Source organism: Prinia subflava, chromosome 2, assembly GCF_021018805.1.
Source record: "Prinia subflava isolate CZ2003 ecotype Zambia chromosome 2, Cam_Psub_1.2, whole genome shotgun sequence".
Lineage (NCBI taxonomy): Eukaryota > Metazoa > Chordata > Aves > Passeriformes > Cisticolidae > Prinia > Prinia subflava.
This window is the reverse complement of record NC_086248.1, coordinates 81,391,653-81,407,765: the sequence shown is the minus strand read 5'-3', so window position 1 is coordinate 81,407,765 and position 16,113 is coordinate 81,391,653. Positions and strand designations below refer to the sequence as shown.

At 40.1% G+C, this 16,113-nt stretch overlaps 2 long non-coding RNA genes across 3 annotated transcripts in view; one reads left to right on the top strand and one right to left on the bottom strand.

The window, feature by feature from the left end:
* LOC134547146 (uncharacterized) overlaps positions 1-2,093 on the top strand; it is a 60,304-nt gene extending 58,211 nt beyond the window's left edge. Inside the window, exon 3 of the long non-coding RNA XR_010079391.1 lies at positions 757-2,093. This is a non-coding gene — a long non-coding RNA (uncharacterized LOC134547146). The remainder of the gene's footprint in view (positions 1-756) is intronic.
* Positions 1-16,113, bottom strand: part of LOC134547145 (uncharacterized) — a 56,453-nt gene that overhangs the window by 24,021 nt on the left and 16,319 nt on the right. The window contains exon 5 of one of the 2 annotated variants that reach the window (XR_010079389.1): positions 11,170-12,862. The exons of the other annotated variant lie outside the window; for it this stretch is intronic. This is a non-coding gene — a long non-coding RNA (uncharacterized LOC134547145). Of the gene's footprint in view, positions 1-11,169; positions 12,863-16,113 lie in introns of those variants that run through there. 2 annotated transcript variants of the gene reach the window in all.

The window sequence follows — 16,113 nt, the reverse complement described above, 5'->3', positions numbered from 1 at the left end:
AAGGGGTGAAAAGGTCCAGCTCCAGTCTGCTGTAACAGTTCACATTCGTTAGTGCTTTAAAAACTCAGTAAGTTGCATAATGTTTCCACTTATCCATGAAATTGAGGCATGATTCATATCACAGGCATCTTTAAATGATTTGTAGTCCACTATTTAAGTATGTATTCCACATAAATAAATACTTCCTGAGTTTGTATACAAGATTTGTGCTAGTCAGTATCATAAAAGAGGCACAATAGTGCCTGACCTTTATTACTGTGACAAGAAGTTCCTACATCTAATGGAAAACCCCCAAACAGCCAACAGCAATGGTGTAATACAAAGCACCTCTGTTTGGAAAAGGCATTTTTGGAGCTTATCAAAATGTGAATGCTATTTCCCTCCATCAAAAACTTCTGTTCTTTCCACTCCCAGTACTCTTTGTGCCTTCTAAAAATTTCATTTTAGGGCTGTGTTGTTAAAATTAACATTAGCGTGGGGGATACAGTGTTTGACTGCTGATAGCTGGGGTGCTCCTTGAACCTGCTCGTTCCTGAGCTCTGTTTGTGAAACAAATTGGACTGGAGCTGCAGGCCTTGCTTTGCCAGTGAGCACACCTGCCTTCAGTAACAAAACTGCTGTGGGGGCTTTCACTTAACAGAGTAATGTTGGAAAAGAGAACATATTTATAGCTGTCTGGAAGATGATAGTTCAGAAAAAAACCATGTTCTTTCTCTCACCATGATACATCTCCAATGTCTGCTAAATTATTTGCAGGAAAACCAAAGATGCTAAGATTACAAACTGCACGCTCCACACACTGCACAGTTCTCTGTGCAACAGCCTCTGAGGATCCCCTGAGAGCTGTCTACAGGCAGACTGAGGGCTGCAGAAGGGCGTGAAGCAAAGAACCAGGTCTTCACCTTCAAGACCCTCCCTCCAGCACAAAAACCTCGTGGATTCCTTACTCAGAAGGTGTGACAGCAGTAGGATCATCACGCTTTTGGTATCATTACACTTTAAGATTAATGTGGTATTTTAATCTCTAATGTGGGTGTGATTAGTTCTTTTAAAGTCATTGGAAATCACATAAGTGAAAACACTATCAGATCACAACCTTTTAATTAGCAGTATGTTTTTATAAGCTTGGTAAAGGCATTACTGAGTGAAATGATACAAGCTGATTTATTTGAGTCAGATGAGACAGTGATCACAACAGACTGTTGGCCAATGTGCATGAATCTGTAGGAGTTCCAACTAAAGAAGAGAATAAGATATTTTTTTAGTTTTAATTTCTCTGATGTCTTTTGAAAAGAAAAATACCTACACTCAAAGAAAGGGTACTTTCTGCAGAAAAAAAACCCCAAACTAACAACCAAACAAATTCTTGCATACTACGTGTTTTTCTCTTCGAATAGAAAAATTTCTTCATTGTCCCTTAAATGCTTTTCTCTTGTTTCCATAAGGTAAAAACAGAAGCAAAAGACAATCCACTTAGATAACTATTTTGTTTTACCATAATGATGTCAGGCATTTTCAGCTTCTCTCAAAATACTGGAGTATTTGTTTGAGCTTATTATTTAAAAAAAAAAAAAAGAAGTGTTGCTTCACTGAAAAAAACAGCTGAATTTGTCATGTGGATATTTATCATACTGATATGCACTACATTATGTTCTTGAATTTTGATTCAATAAATATACTGTTTTGCTTTACTGTCAATTCCTCTTTCTCCCCCTTTTCTTTTTCTGCTTTAAATCTGTTCTCCCTTTCCTCTGTTACCATGCAAAATTGCCTAAAGGACATCCAAGCTATTAATGCGCACGTGGGGCTCAACTGAGCAAAACAAGCTGTCTGGTGGGCAGACAGACTTTTCAGCTCAAACATCTCAACTAAATCTCCTCTGTGACATTGTGTAGGCCAATCCTGAAGTCTTGGAGCACATTCCCCATGCAGCATCCTGCACAATGACCTTGTTCACCACAGCTGGGCCCAACTGCACTTCCCTTAGAGTCCAATTGCCTCCCAGCTTCTGGGTTGATGACACACAGCTCTGGACTCACCTCTTTCATGGGAAAGTATTTTAACTTTTCCCATGGAAAAAAATTGCCACTTGGCCCAAGTGTCCTGACTTCCCTACACATCTGTCAGAATAATTTCCTTGAAAACTTATTTGCTTGGTCAGCAAGGTGAGAACATGGTCCTTTTTCTCTCTTTTCTTTCCACAAACTTATATCTAACACATGTGAACAGTCAGAAACAAGACAGAACAATGAACTCTACATGGGCACAGCAGTTGCCTATAAATGACACTTATGCTGGTTCAGAATATATGACATGGCAGGCAGAAATGTTCAGATAAAACTATAAACAAACAATCAAAATCATTACTGCAATTTGAGAACCAGCTAGAGACTTTTTGGACATAAATCACTTTGAGCAGAAACACAAAGGAAATATTTCCGAAATGTTGGCTAGCAGCCATCTTAGGAAAGGTTTTTTTTTTTGGTGGACCATATGGAAAAACACAACACTTCTGGCTAACATCTTTTTTTTCCCTGAAGATCACAATATTTTCATTCAGTGCAGTGGTTTTTTTCTGCACATTAGAATGTGTATTTATGAGAAAAATAACAGCTCAAATCCTCATTACTCTTCATGATTTCACAATTATAGCTGCTGTACATGACCTTCCCAGCCACAATGCTGCACTAATCTGCCAGTGCAGGAGGCCCCCACCATGACAGAGCCTGCTGAGCATTCCTGCAAGGGTGTTTTGGGGAGGACACGGGCCTGGAGAAGGGGCAGAACCAACTCCCAGAGGCCTTGGGCTTTGGGGACTCTGAGAAGGAGATTTAAATGAAAGGCAACCTATTGAATTGGAGGCCAGATTCCCTATCTGGCTTCAGTTTTGAGGCCAAACTGTCCTGCACTGTGTGCACCAGGCCCCTCACATGGCTGGACTCAGACATGATCTGCTTCAAGGGCTGCAGAAGTGCTGTCATCCAACAAAATGCTCTATGAAGCTCACTGTGATATTTTCTTCTGTAAGCCTCAGGCACAACACAGGTTTATGTAAAGAAGAAGCCTGCGTCTTCCACCGTGGTGGTCACTGAGGGTCACCCCAGGAAGCTCCAGGGGAAGAGAAGGGCAAGCAGGGATTCGGGAGAAGCAGAAGAGGGCAATGTGTGGGTCACCCATGGCATGAGGGCATTGGACCTAAACTGTTCACATCATAGAGCAATTAGAAATGCTATTCAGTAGCTGCAAGGAGACTTCTCTGTGATTGTCACACTTTCCTCTGCTCCCTGATACTTCAGAGGAAGAGAGGGCAAAGGTACCTCCTCCCATCCACCCACCCTTCTCCTGGTATTCCTGTGCAGGCAGGGACCTCGGATGGGGCTGTGCCCACTGCGGGGAGAAGATGGGCCCCAGCACCCTTTGTCATGCAGGATGGCAGAGTTTCCTCTGACTTTCAGCCGTGCCTAATATGGATAGGCGTGCTCTGTCACCAGCTTGCAGAAGGTGGAACTTCTGCCTTCTCGTGTTCCTGTAACACTCTCAGAACCCTGCAGCACAATGACGCAAAGCCCAGCAAAGGGCAGCATTCGTGCATTTGATTAAATGAATGCTACACTACAGAAAAGTCCCCACTCTAAGGTTGTGGGTACTCTTGACCTTTCTTTAAAGTGAACTGCAATGCACGCTGAACAATGTTCAGCGTCCTGCTGTGGCTTCAGTAACTTAATTATGCTTTATTCTTTCTAACCCACCCACACACATGCTTTACCAATTTAAACTTTTTATAGATCCTCCTAAAGTATTTTCTGCTGTGCTTTGCTCTTAACATCACACTTGTTTTTTCACTCCAGTCCTTTCTCAAGTATGGGGTGCCTTATGTCTGTGTAATGTTGTCCAAGATGGTTTCCATACCTTCTTGTGGAGCAGAGCTAAAAGGAAGAAGGAAGGAGAAACAGAAGGACTTTACCTTGTGCCACACCTCTGTCTGGCTCTTCTGTATAAAATACACAACACCGATTTAGGAGCTTTGCTACTTGCATGCCAATAAATTACTGGAAGCAGACATAAAAAATGCAAATAGACTCCTACTTTAATGAAAACTGAAGTGCTTATAACTTAAGGAAAGTGTTACAAAACAAAACCAACGCTAATTGTACAATCAGGTCCAGGCATACACTCCTGCAAGTGTAAAGACAGGGTCTTGCTTACAGATCAAGTTCATATTCTCTGTGTTGGGCACTGTAATTAAATACATATATTAATCTAATTAAACAATATCCAAGCATATTTCAAATGAAGCATCAAAAAAGCCATACCAACTTACCTTTCAAATCAGGAATAATTAGAACCATTTTGAGCCCTATTATTTTCAGCTGTTAGACAAACAGCTGATTCCAATGGGATCTGTATCACTGAAAGCTTGTGCAGTGTTTTCCAAGACAAAGTTCAGATCCATACTAAGCTAATACACCCACTCATCTTGGAGAGCTTCTTCCCCAGCTAAAATTCTCTGTTGTATTTAAGTAGGATCACAAATCCCTCATCAACTCAAAAACATATTCCCTAGAATAGCTCTTAATTTCAGGACTAACAGCAAAACTTGGGGACTTGAAAATAAAATTATTGACTTGCATAGTTGATAGTTGCCACCATATTCCATAAGATTCTTGTGCTGATTATAAAATAAAAGGAATGGATTTCCTAGAAAAATGGAAAAGTTTTCTTAAAGAAAGATGCTGTTCAGATCTAAAATACAAGAGTTGAATTCCATTTTCAAATCAAAATCAACAGCTAATCAGATTACATAACAAAGATAAACATGCAAAATGCATGAAGTTTTTCTATTAAGGAAAATTATTTCTGGCAATTGCACCACTTGAGATAGGGGCAATGGAGACATGAGCAAATGTCTTGGCACGACTTGGTGTGAGCTTGGAGCTCTGCCTAGCCACATTTCTAAGAGAATCAGAGCTGGCACCCTGTTTAATCTTTAGCTAATGCATACATTGGAGCTCAGGCTTCCCCTCTGTATTATGATGTTACCAACACTAATGACTGTTCCACTTCACTGTGGCATAGAAAGTGGGGAATATTTGGGAAGTTATATCCACAGGCAGAGTAATGAACATATCTTCACTGGAAGTCATAGCAAGATGCTTATTTAGGCTGATCATAATCATGCAGTAGGAAATCAGAGTCTGTGAACAGCTTGAGCACAATAAATAAAGCACAGTCCATGTTCTCTCCACCTGCAGGCTTAAACCCATTTTCATGGTACAGCTCCATTTTCAGCACTGTACAAACCCATTTTCATTAGAGTTTACTGTATGCTGAGCTGAAGAACATGACAGTAGATTCTGTTGGAGGTAGGCATTGAATGGAAGAAGTGAATGTCCATTTCTGGTTATGTGCAGGTTTATGGAATTCTGAAATCCACCCGCATCTGCACTGGGATGTGAGGAAGTCAAGCCTCAGAATTAGCTGTATGATACTGAATGGAATAATTTTTTCAGACAGAGAGAAGGAAGATTGTTTTAGAAATGACATTAGTTTATTCACTACAAAACAGAAAAGACTTGCCTTAGGCAACTGAATGAAGCAGCAATTGCCATTTTTATTCTTTCCTTCTTTCTTTTCCCCGAGGGGATATAAGGCAATGAGTCAACTTTGATTCTTCCCTCAGTCCCACTGTCAGAGAGGCTGCCAAGTATATATTGGGTTCCCAAGGGCAAAAGGCCTTCAAGCAGATATTTGTGATACTTATCCCTGTGGCTAGTGCTGAAAATTAAAGACACATGATGTTCAAACCCAAAACAACAAGCATAGCTTTCCAAAGACAACCAGCTGCTTCACTGGGAACTGCCAGAGCAAACAATTAGAAATACAGCAAGGATATTCACACGACCTGCTTTCTCCAGGACAGTTTGGAATCCTCTGCCATGAGGAGAGACTACTTTGATATTTCAGAAAAGTGATAAGAGTGATTATTTATCACTGGCTTTGTCCAGCTGGAGAGGTAAGGAAGGCTAAGTATCTTTTTGGAAGAAAAAACAGCTGAAGCTTCCTCAGTCAGCAGGGCAGTTCATGAAACATTGCCTGAGTACCAAATATGAATCTGACTCTAAACAGGAAATTATCATAAAAAGCCAAGCTGTTCAGAAGGTTAAGCATCACTATCAAAACTGAGGGGATCTTAGTTTTTATCAAATGGTTTTATAAACAAAAGTGAGAAGGATGGACACAAGTTGCCAAAGTCAGCCTCTTTCTGCTAAGCTTCTTGTGGGTGCAGAGACTGCTGGGGTGCTCTAGCATGCATAACACTCCCATCACTGTCCTCAAGGGAGGCAGATGGAGTCAGCTGTGCTCAGGGGGATCACTCCTGAGGTAACACTGGGCACTGAACCTGTTACACAAAGCAAACCATCTCCTATGCTAGCTTGTGAAAGAACTCCAAAATTGACATTACTAGAATTCCCAAGAGTGTAGTATTTCTGCAGATCAGCTTTTCATTTTCCAATGCACTTGACTATACTGTTTTTCTTCTAGGGAATATCACTTTATCTCAGTGCTTGATGGTTATTTACTAAATCCTACAAAATTGAAATAACCATAGAGGTAAAAAAAAAAATGCACGGTTCTTCACATATGTCAATGCCTTGGCAGAAATAGCAGAAAATGTTACAGGAACAAGAACAAAACTATTTGTTGGTCACAGCTCCAAAATCCCATAAAAAAGTGTTGCCAGAGAAATACCACTCAGTCTGAAAAATACGAGATTTCTAAAATGCAGTACTTAAAAAGACTAACAACAAATTCATTGAGTACCAGCTGCATAGTCAGATGCTCAAATCCATATCAAGTTTTTCCCTATGGATGGCAAAGCATCAGGACATGAACCTTGTCTAAACCTCATCTAACTCTTGACCTAGACAGTGACCAAATCTTGTGAGGGCATGACTTTCTACACAATTTCTAAACTCCCTGGTTCTATCTGGGTTGAACACTTTCATGGAAATAATCTTTTCTGCAAAGCTGTTAAATTCTCCTTGCTATTTCACTGAGTGCCACCATATCACCCAAATTGTACTGAGTTCCACTGTTGGTTTTAGAAACCTGTCTAGTCCTTGGAAATGAAAAATCTATCTCAGATCTTACCAGAATATTATCACAGGGACCTAAATGCAAACAAGAAAAGTGTAAATCACCTGAGGTTCAGCAAAAACAGGTTTTTAACTTATAGTCATTCAGATGTGGTTGGCTTGAAAAATTATCCAAGAAGTGAGTGCAACCGTATTTCCATTTCTTCAACAGAGCTAAAATACTAATCAAATAAGTTATGGGAGAGAAAGAACAAAAATATAAAGGACAGAGGAAAAAATCATGAAATTATTGTATCTGCATTCATCTATTACTAATTATTAATTGTATAGATACAGCTAGATGAATTAAGATGAAAAGAAGGCAAGGAGAAAAACACATTCTTGCACAAGGCAAAACCAGACATCACTGAGAAGCTGATCTTCAGAGCTTTTCCCAGATCATTTTAAATGATCTCACATGAGCTGCTCAAAAGTGAAACTGCCAACTTCACCTCCTTTCAGTGCATATTTGAGCCAGGCTTTTACTGAAGCAGTTCTGATTTCTGATCAGAAACTTTTTTTGCTTTGCCCATCTGCTAATAACATTTGGCACACTGCTGAGCTGTTCTGTGATAAATACAGATAATAAATTACTAATGGGAGAGGAATGAACAATTCAACTGAACAACATAGATACTTGAAAACCAAAAATTCTTCACAGAGGTTAGTGAGAAGGTATTATTTCTTAATTTAGTGTTTTCAAGATAGCATTTCTTAAGATGAACTTTCTTAAACAGATTTTTTGGTAATTTTTAAAACTCAGCATAATACTAAACTGGTTATCTTTTCTGTTCTAAAGCAACACTTTCTGAGAAAGGGTGGAAAAACATGTAATGTTTTGTAAGGGATCTTTCCTGAGTTGTGCAGGTAGAGCTATAGACAAGTGCTGTATTTGTGAGCAGACAGAGAATGAAGTTTTCCAGTAAAGATTTCAAAAGCATTGAATCCACTTTATGAAAACTTCAGAAATTAAGACTTTTCCTGTGAAAATATGGTACACATGTCAAAAACATAAACCTAAAGAACTCAATCTAAAGCACAAAACCAACAATAAAAAGCCATTCAGCAGGAGGAAAACTGTTACTAGGATCTGTTTCTAGAAAATGAAAACCAGCTTTGCACTCTTTCTCTGCATGCTGAAGCATGCACTTTGGGTGCCTCTGTCTGAATACACTGCATTCTGGCAACATGGCAAGAAGCCAGTAAGATAAAACATCCCATGAGATCACATTTTGTAAATCAGAACTTTCCCAAAGATTACTGGTAATGCAACAGATATAGAAATTAGTAAAAAATATCAGCAGTTTCCATCTTTAAAAGTTCAGCTTCTCTTTAAACCTATCTACCATCATCTAATGTTATATGAAATTCATAAAAGTTATAAGTACAACGGTTAAAACAGCACTGAAGAAATGGACTGGATAATTAACCTGTTTAGGGACCTGGATGACTAATGCATTAGCTCTGAATGCAAATATAAAGGGATAGAATTCTGCTGGTATTATACAAACATAAATCTGGAACAACCCTTCTGAGGCCCCTGGAAATTCTGAAATGTTATAGGAATATAGCAGAGCTCAAAATCCATCCAAAATCACTGTAGTGTCATAATTCCTTCCTAAATTACATGAGAATATATGTATTTAAAGGCACAGGAATGGCAAGATTACAGGGAGAAATTCATAAAAAGAAGAAATTCTTTCAAAGAACAAAAAAACCCCACAGACATTCCAGCTTGAACTCTTTGGAGTTTTAAATAATAACAACCAACCAATTTTTCATTTCATTTCAAGTTGACAAGCAGGTTGTGCTCTTAAATTATCTCTGGATGCTATACTCAAAGGCTGTAAACAATGAAACCTAATTAAATTGGTTTGAAAAATGCCTGGTGAAATACTTATGATTAAATTATTTCATCTGTAGACTGGGGCAGCAAATTTCCCAGGGTTGTAAAAGTACCTACATTATAACATGGATCAAAGTATTTGCCATGTAAAATGAGAAACAGGCCAGCACAAAACTGACAGAATTAATTCATGGTATACACTTTTCCATCATAATAAATGCTGCTTCTGTGCACTGAGCCATCAGTAATCTCAATTCTTTTTCCTGTAAGTACCACATCGCTGCTTAGATCACTTTGTCCTTTCAGGGTTATTGTACTTTAATTTGCCTTGTGTTTTACACTTCCTCCACAAGCTGCAGTTTAACAGATTTTCATGAAGATGCAGCTACATTAAAGGAAAAGTATTTTTATGTCTTCATAGTAAAAGCTCTTGAGCCAAAGATCTTTAATCTCTTGTTGGCTATATATATTAAAATCCACAGTTTCTGTACCTCTTCAGAACAGTGCTATGATATTTCAGTGTCACCATAAATAAACGTTCCTTTGTGGAAAATACTTAGTCAAGCTAACAATTTCTTATTTTTTTTTTTTAATCATCACTGTCACTGCAGAGCCTGAAATACATGATAAGGAGGTAGTGAAAATAACAACAGCAGTGTCTATCCATAGTGCACTGAAAACAGCCCTTCAGCTCCTGTGCAAAGAGCTTGTGCAGTGAAGCAAAAAAAAAACCACACAAAACTTTGTGGCCTATCCTGGCAAGGGGCTTTGAGAAACCTGGTCTAGTGGAAGGTGTCCCTGCACACGGCAGGGGCATTGGAACAAAATGATCTTCAAGGTCCCTTCCAACAGAAATCATTCTGTGATTAATGAAACGTAGCTTTGACATACACTACCTGCACAAGCCTGCACACAGGCTCCCAAACCTCACTTTGAAGATAACAACAGGCTGTGAGATACCACATCTCAATTACCTGTTGCTTTCAAAGCTTGGCAACTATTTGGTATGACCACTTGTTCAAGCTCCTGCTGATTCTCAGACTTGCCAAAAAGTTCCCCTATTCTGGATGTGAAATACTGTCCTGTTTAACACACCTTTAAAAGGTTGTGATTTACACCAGTTTTTGCCACTGTACAAGCGTTAAATGTGCTTAAGTCTGTATGTGCTTGCACCCAGCCTGGGGACCCAGAGATAGCAGAGCAACATTAATTCACCTTCATGGTTCCTAACTTGGCATATGGAAAGGGCTGTCTGTAAAGCAGGATTTATCTAGGAAATCTAGGAAACAACCTAGATTTCACTATACCTTTCACTATTAATCAGACACCTCTTTCTCTCCCTATTTGTATGAACTGTGTACAGCAAACTTGTTTTCTTCAAAGAAAACTCAAAGACCTCACTTCCCTGTTCATGCAGCAAACTACCCGGCTAGCCTTGAGCCTCCTCCACATTTTTGTTATTGGCTTGCAGTTGGATCCTTATTGGGGTCCAAATGTTCACTAAAGATGGCAAACTTCTTCTTGAAACTGGCAGAGCTGTCCCAATTTCTCCACTGGTTATGAAGAAAAAAGTCTTCTGAGTATTGCACAGAAGTTCAGTTGCTCTGAAAAGAACTGCTTCTCTTTTCTTGGTCATTTGCTTTAACTTTATGGAGCAGCACTCAATGAGTGAATGAAAGAGATGCAGGAAAACAGTTTGAAATGAATTAAGGCTTAAAGCCTAAAATTGCCTTAGAGATGATTTTCTGGATATGGATTCTGTTCTGTCCCTCTCCAGACAGGATCCTTTCTCCTGACAGAGGTCCAGCAGCCACTGACATGGCTCCAGTGATATTCTCCCAGCTAACTCCTGCCAGGCCAGCTGCAGAGAAGAGTTAAACTCTGTGAGAATGTGAGCATTTTTGCAAAGGTCCGAAGATCCTCACAGACTGGGTGAAGCCAGACTCCTCTCCTGCAATGGCAATGGATTCTGAAATTACTCAGAGAAGGAAAGGATCAAAAGTATTAATCTAGGCTACCCAGGGAAGAAAGAGACTAGACTGAGAAGATGCCAGTCCCTCCAAAATTTTAGGTCAGATTGACTTTTGCAAACAATATATATTGAAAGTTCTCTCCCTTGATGAAGCTTGAAAGATGTGAGGGTAGGTACTTAAAAACACAACACGTAAATGTCAAAGCAACCAGATCAAACCTAAAATAAGAAAGAAAAGAACAAGCAATGTGAGTTTCTTTGAACCTGGTCAAAGCTGTAGGCTGCTTTACTGTTATCTGAATGGGATCAGATATTGTTGGTATAGCAATATGCAAAAATCAGGTTGTTATACATGCACACAGTCTCTTTTACCAGTTACAATACTACAAGTCACCATTTCCCCTCTATGACCTTTCTTAAACAGTCAGCAATCTAAAAGAGGAACACAAGGAATTTTACACTAGATGAAGAAATAAAGAGGATTCATGCAAATGTTTGTTCCCATGTTAAATAGAAGGGCACATGAGATGATGCAGATGAAACTCTCCTTTGGTACTGCGACCTTTCTTGAGGGATTCAATTATTTATTTTACAAAAATAAATCCAACTGTAAGTGTCCTGAAATATCCCGAAGTGAAGCAAATTAGACCTTCTGACTTGAAAAGGTTAGCAATGAAAATCTGTCAATCAGTGCTATAATCTAACAATATTAGAGCTGCTCTCTTATTTTTTTTCTCTCTAATAAACTACTGGAGGACCAGGTATAAGAGCTATGAAGAAGGCGCTTATAACCAACAGTGAAACCTAAAGTTAGGTGTAATCTTCTGGACAAGGCCTCCCTCTGTGCAGGGACACTCCATGTCACAGGACAGAAACAGTGTGCCACAGTGAAAGGTGCCAGCAGTGGGAGGAAACACATAAAACAAATTAGCCCTCTCCCCTTTCCAACAGTAAATCCATCTGGTAACAGCTGTTACCTATCCAGTTTATACAATCTCTACTCCAAAATCTTTGATGTCCAGAAGACTGGAAAATCTAATCGTGTCTTGGGAAAGAGGATAGCAAAAATATTGAGAAAGTAATAAAAACACAAACAATTTTCTTACTGCAATACTTGTTGGGAGAGAAAGTTCTTCAGATCTGGTTAGTCAGCAAACTCTTTTTAAACCAGTCATGAATGAGGGAAATTTACTATTCATGGCTGTAGAAATAAAATTTTTAAAAAAGACTTGCTTCTTTCAGCAATCTTGAGAACAATGATATATTTTCATTTGCTTTCCCATGGACAAATACAAAATGAGAGCATTGAGGCTTCCTCTGTAAGCCTGCAGTTTACAGCCAAGGCACAGTTCAGCCCATTAGCCCAAGGACTTGGTTGGCCATTACATCAGCCATAATGGAATTACTCTTGTGCAATGGAGGTGGTAATGAGCTAAAAAAGTAAATTATGATATCTCTGGTTCTACTATTCCTACTGGCTCCAAACCAGCCAGGAACACCACAGTCTGGGAGGTCTGTGGTCAGGTACCAAAAGTGGAGCAGCTTGGCTGCTACCTGCCATGCCAGGACTTCCCAACTGGAGAGGGGACATCCCAAGGGAGGCACACCAAGCCCAACCCCTGCTGGCAATGACATAACCGTTCTCTTTGGTGGCTGAAAGCATCTCTTTGGGATGTGCTACCCATGACATATGTCCCACAGTAGTTAAACTAGGAATGAGAGTCCTCTTGTGTCCCTTTTGCCCCAGACAAGAAGTTGCAGTGTTGCGCAAACCCAGCAGGACGTGGAGCGCTGCCGCTGCTCCCACTGGGCCCAGTTGGCTGTGCTCAACCAGGGCTTGGCCAGAGGAGCATGGAAACAAATGGCAGCACCTTCTGGGAAACAGGGAGGGGGGCAGTCTCCAGGCACCTGTTGAAACAAGATTATAAGATTTAAGTTGGGAATGCCGATGTGCTTTTCCCGCACGGATCCTGCCGGCACAGCTGCGGTACCTAGCAGAGATTGCAAAACTTCACACAGAGTGGACCACTCTGGCTGCTGTAAAATCAGAACAGTGCTCATACCAGATCAGATGTGCAAAGTGAGAGAATATGAATTTTGAATATGAATTTTAAAGCTCTCCCTGTAGCACAATCTCATTCACCTACAGCTCCTGTGCACACAAATCTCCCCAAAAGGCACCTTAGTTACACATCAGATAATACTTCAGAATCTATTTGTTTTTGTTTGGAGATTGCTCAGTGCAAACTCTCACTAGCTTATTTCTGTTTTAAATAACTGCAAAATATCTCTCTGTTTTTGAGGGGGAGGAAAGTAGAACGAGGTGAGGGAGAGGCCAATATATTTTAGATTTTAAGGGAAAGAGCCCCTCCAAAGTGCAAAATCTTTCAAAAGACAGACTTACACAGTTTCTGAAACTTGGTTTTGACTGCTCTCTATAACTTGTACCACACTCTGCCTCCTTCACCCTCTGACACATAACAAGAAAACTGGATTCAAAATGAGATTGCACCACGGTGAATTCATTCCTTGAATTGCATCGTAAGTTTCAGCAATACACAGCGTGGGAACACGTCGATTAGCTCTCGCTTTGAAGAAATTGGATTTGCAAAGGTCAGCAGTGGCTCGGCCCATTTCTCAGCAGATCTTTGGCTTGCTTTTCATCCTGGGACTAGCAGGGAGGAGGTCAGAGAGGAATGACAAAAAGAGCGAGCTTTTTGAAGAGAGCCCAAAGAATCTGACTGTGCTCCCAGCAGTGTGGAGGTTTCTTTTGCTCAAAGTTAATAAAAAGGCAGATTTTAAACCAAATTTATGGGAATAGCTTTCTGGTTTCCTTTACATATTAAACAATTAATTGTTTTGGTATAAACTAAGAAATGCTTTCCAATGTAACTTTTGGTCTGGCAAGAGCTGCCTGAAGCTAATCTGCAGAAAAGCCTGCTCACCCTCCCCCATCCCTCCCACTTTTTGTGCAAAAGGGTTCAGGCAGCCTGGAAAAGAGGTAGAAAGAGGCAAAGCTCAGCCTCCAGTGGAAGTGTGAAATCCAGGGAGTTTGTGCTCTGTATTTCTCATCTGAAACATGTTTCCCAGTTGTTTAGTTTGCTCCTGTGCCAGTGCACTGAGACAGAGGTAGCTTCATTACCCTTTTGAGCCAGAAAATTCACAAAATATTTTGGCCGCTCTCTGCACCTTATTAACATAAACTAGACTTTCCTCCTGCTGCTGGCAGGGCAGGGTGCTGGGAGTGTGTGATCAAGGCGTTTCAGTGGCTGTCACCAATGTTCTCCTTAGGCTGGCAGTGAAGGATTCCTCCTGGATCCTGAACAGGGGTTTGCTGTGGCCACTTACAGTGGAAAGCCACAAAAAAGGGAAGGAGGTGGGGAGAAAAAGAAAGAGAGCAGGTTAGAAAGGAATTCAAAAATACCAGCAAGCCTGAGCTCCCTCACCTCTACATATTAAACATTCCTTGCAGAAATACAGAACACACAGACTGAAACATACCTCCTAGAAAACTGGGAATAATGGACTCATCTGCTTTGTTAGTGTGTTTTTATTGGCAGCTCACTTTCTCTGGCTTTAAAGCTTTGTGAAGGCTTGCAGTGTGGGGAAAGAGTAGACAGAATAGCTCCAGCTGCTCTTGCAACTCTCCTCTAACTGTAAAAATTTGCTTTTCCCTAGTCTTCCAACAAGCAACATGACAGACTTCTGACATAAAAATATAATTTAGAAAGTATCCAAATCATAGAAGTCCAAATCTTGATGCTCTGTTGGTTCTTGTTAAGTAGCCAGTACTAATCCAGGTGAATTTTTCTTGTCATTAACTGAGCAATACTGGCCTTTGCCCTTACTAATTTGACTCAGAAAATTCCCTTCTGAGTCTGTCCCAGTTACCCAGAGGCCTGGCTGCTGCAGAGGGTGCCAGCAGGAACACAGCAGAAATACTGCTGGAGGAGGGGCATTTACAGCATGTGCAAAAGAGATGTAGGACAGAGGGTTTTAGGCAGATGAAGATGAAAAGGGAGTGGTTATTGTCAAACTGACAGACAAGTAATGTTTCTGTGACCTAAGAGGAAGTAATAAATGCTGGGTTTAGGCTTTTAGTGAAGAAATGGCTTGTTCACCTTCTGCTTCATAGCTCCATCAGACTTCCACCAAAATCTGATCACCACTAAGGAGTGAGTCTATGCAAGGAGATTGTGCCAGCTCCTCTCACAAGTGCTGTCACCACAGATCCTGCCAGACCCTGGAATTTCTCATTACTTCACCTACCAGCAACTCTTTAGAAGTGCCTTCAGTTTCCAATTACAGAGGTAGAAGCAAGCAGAGGATCTGAGTAAGGTCTGCAGCCAAGGGGATATCTCTTAAGAAACAGCACTTTGTGCTAAATATGACATCCCGTCTAGAGGTTTTGTTAAAGCATCCTTTCTAGGAATATAATTTTTAATTTGACAGATTTCCACAACATTTGACCTGAAGAAGATTTTGATTTATGGACACATACCTCATTTGCAAATTTTTATCTGAGAAGTGCAAGTGAATAAACACCTAACCTGCAGAGTTTAGGCATTAGGACATGTATCTGTGTTACATGTGCACAGCTGTTCATGGTCAGCTATCAAATCTCAAATCCACTTCTTTTCTCTATTTAGCATCCTCTTGTCTCTGTTCTCATTTTAACATTCTTTGATGTCTGATGTTTTTATCAACACTTCAGCATCCTTCACTAGAGAAAGGCATCCTTATCACATCTTTCACAAATGAATAAGCTTCGTAACTGAAAACACAACTACTAGGTTCAGCTTTTTTTTTTTCAGAAACAAAGCAAAGAAAATCAGGAGGTTAAACAGCTACAGTTGAGGGTACCTTGCTGAGCTGCAATAAAAAAATAAAAGATTGGTCTGAACACATACTTTTTTTTATTAAAAGAGAATGAACATAAATTACAGCTGCTGACCATGTAGTCATTCTTTTTATGAGGTGTTTCTCTATACCCATATATGATTTCCACATATAAATTCCCTGTTGGACTGAAAACTCCCCACAAGAAATGGGCGCTTTTCTTAATAAATTGTCCACAGAATCAGTATTTCATCTCAGATGTAACAAGTTCATTAGGAAAAAAAAGCATCGCCATGTCCTGGTGGAAAGCAATACCAGAC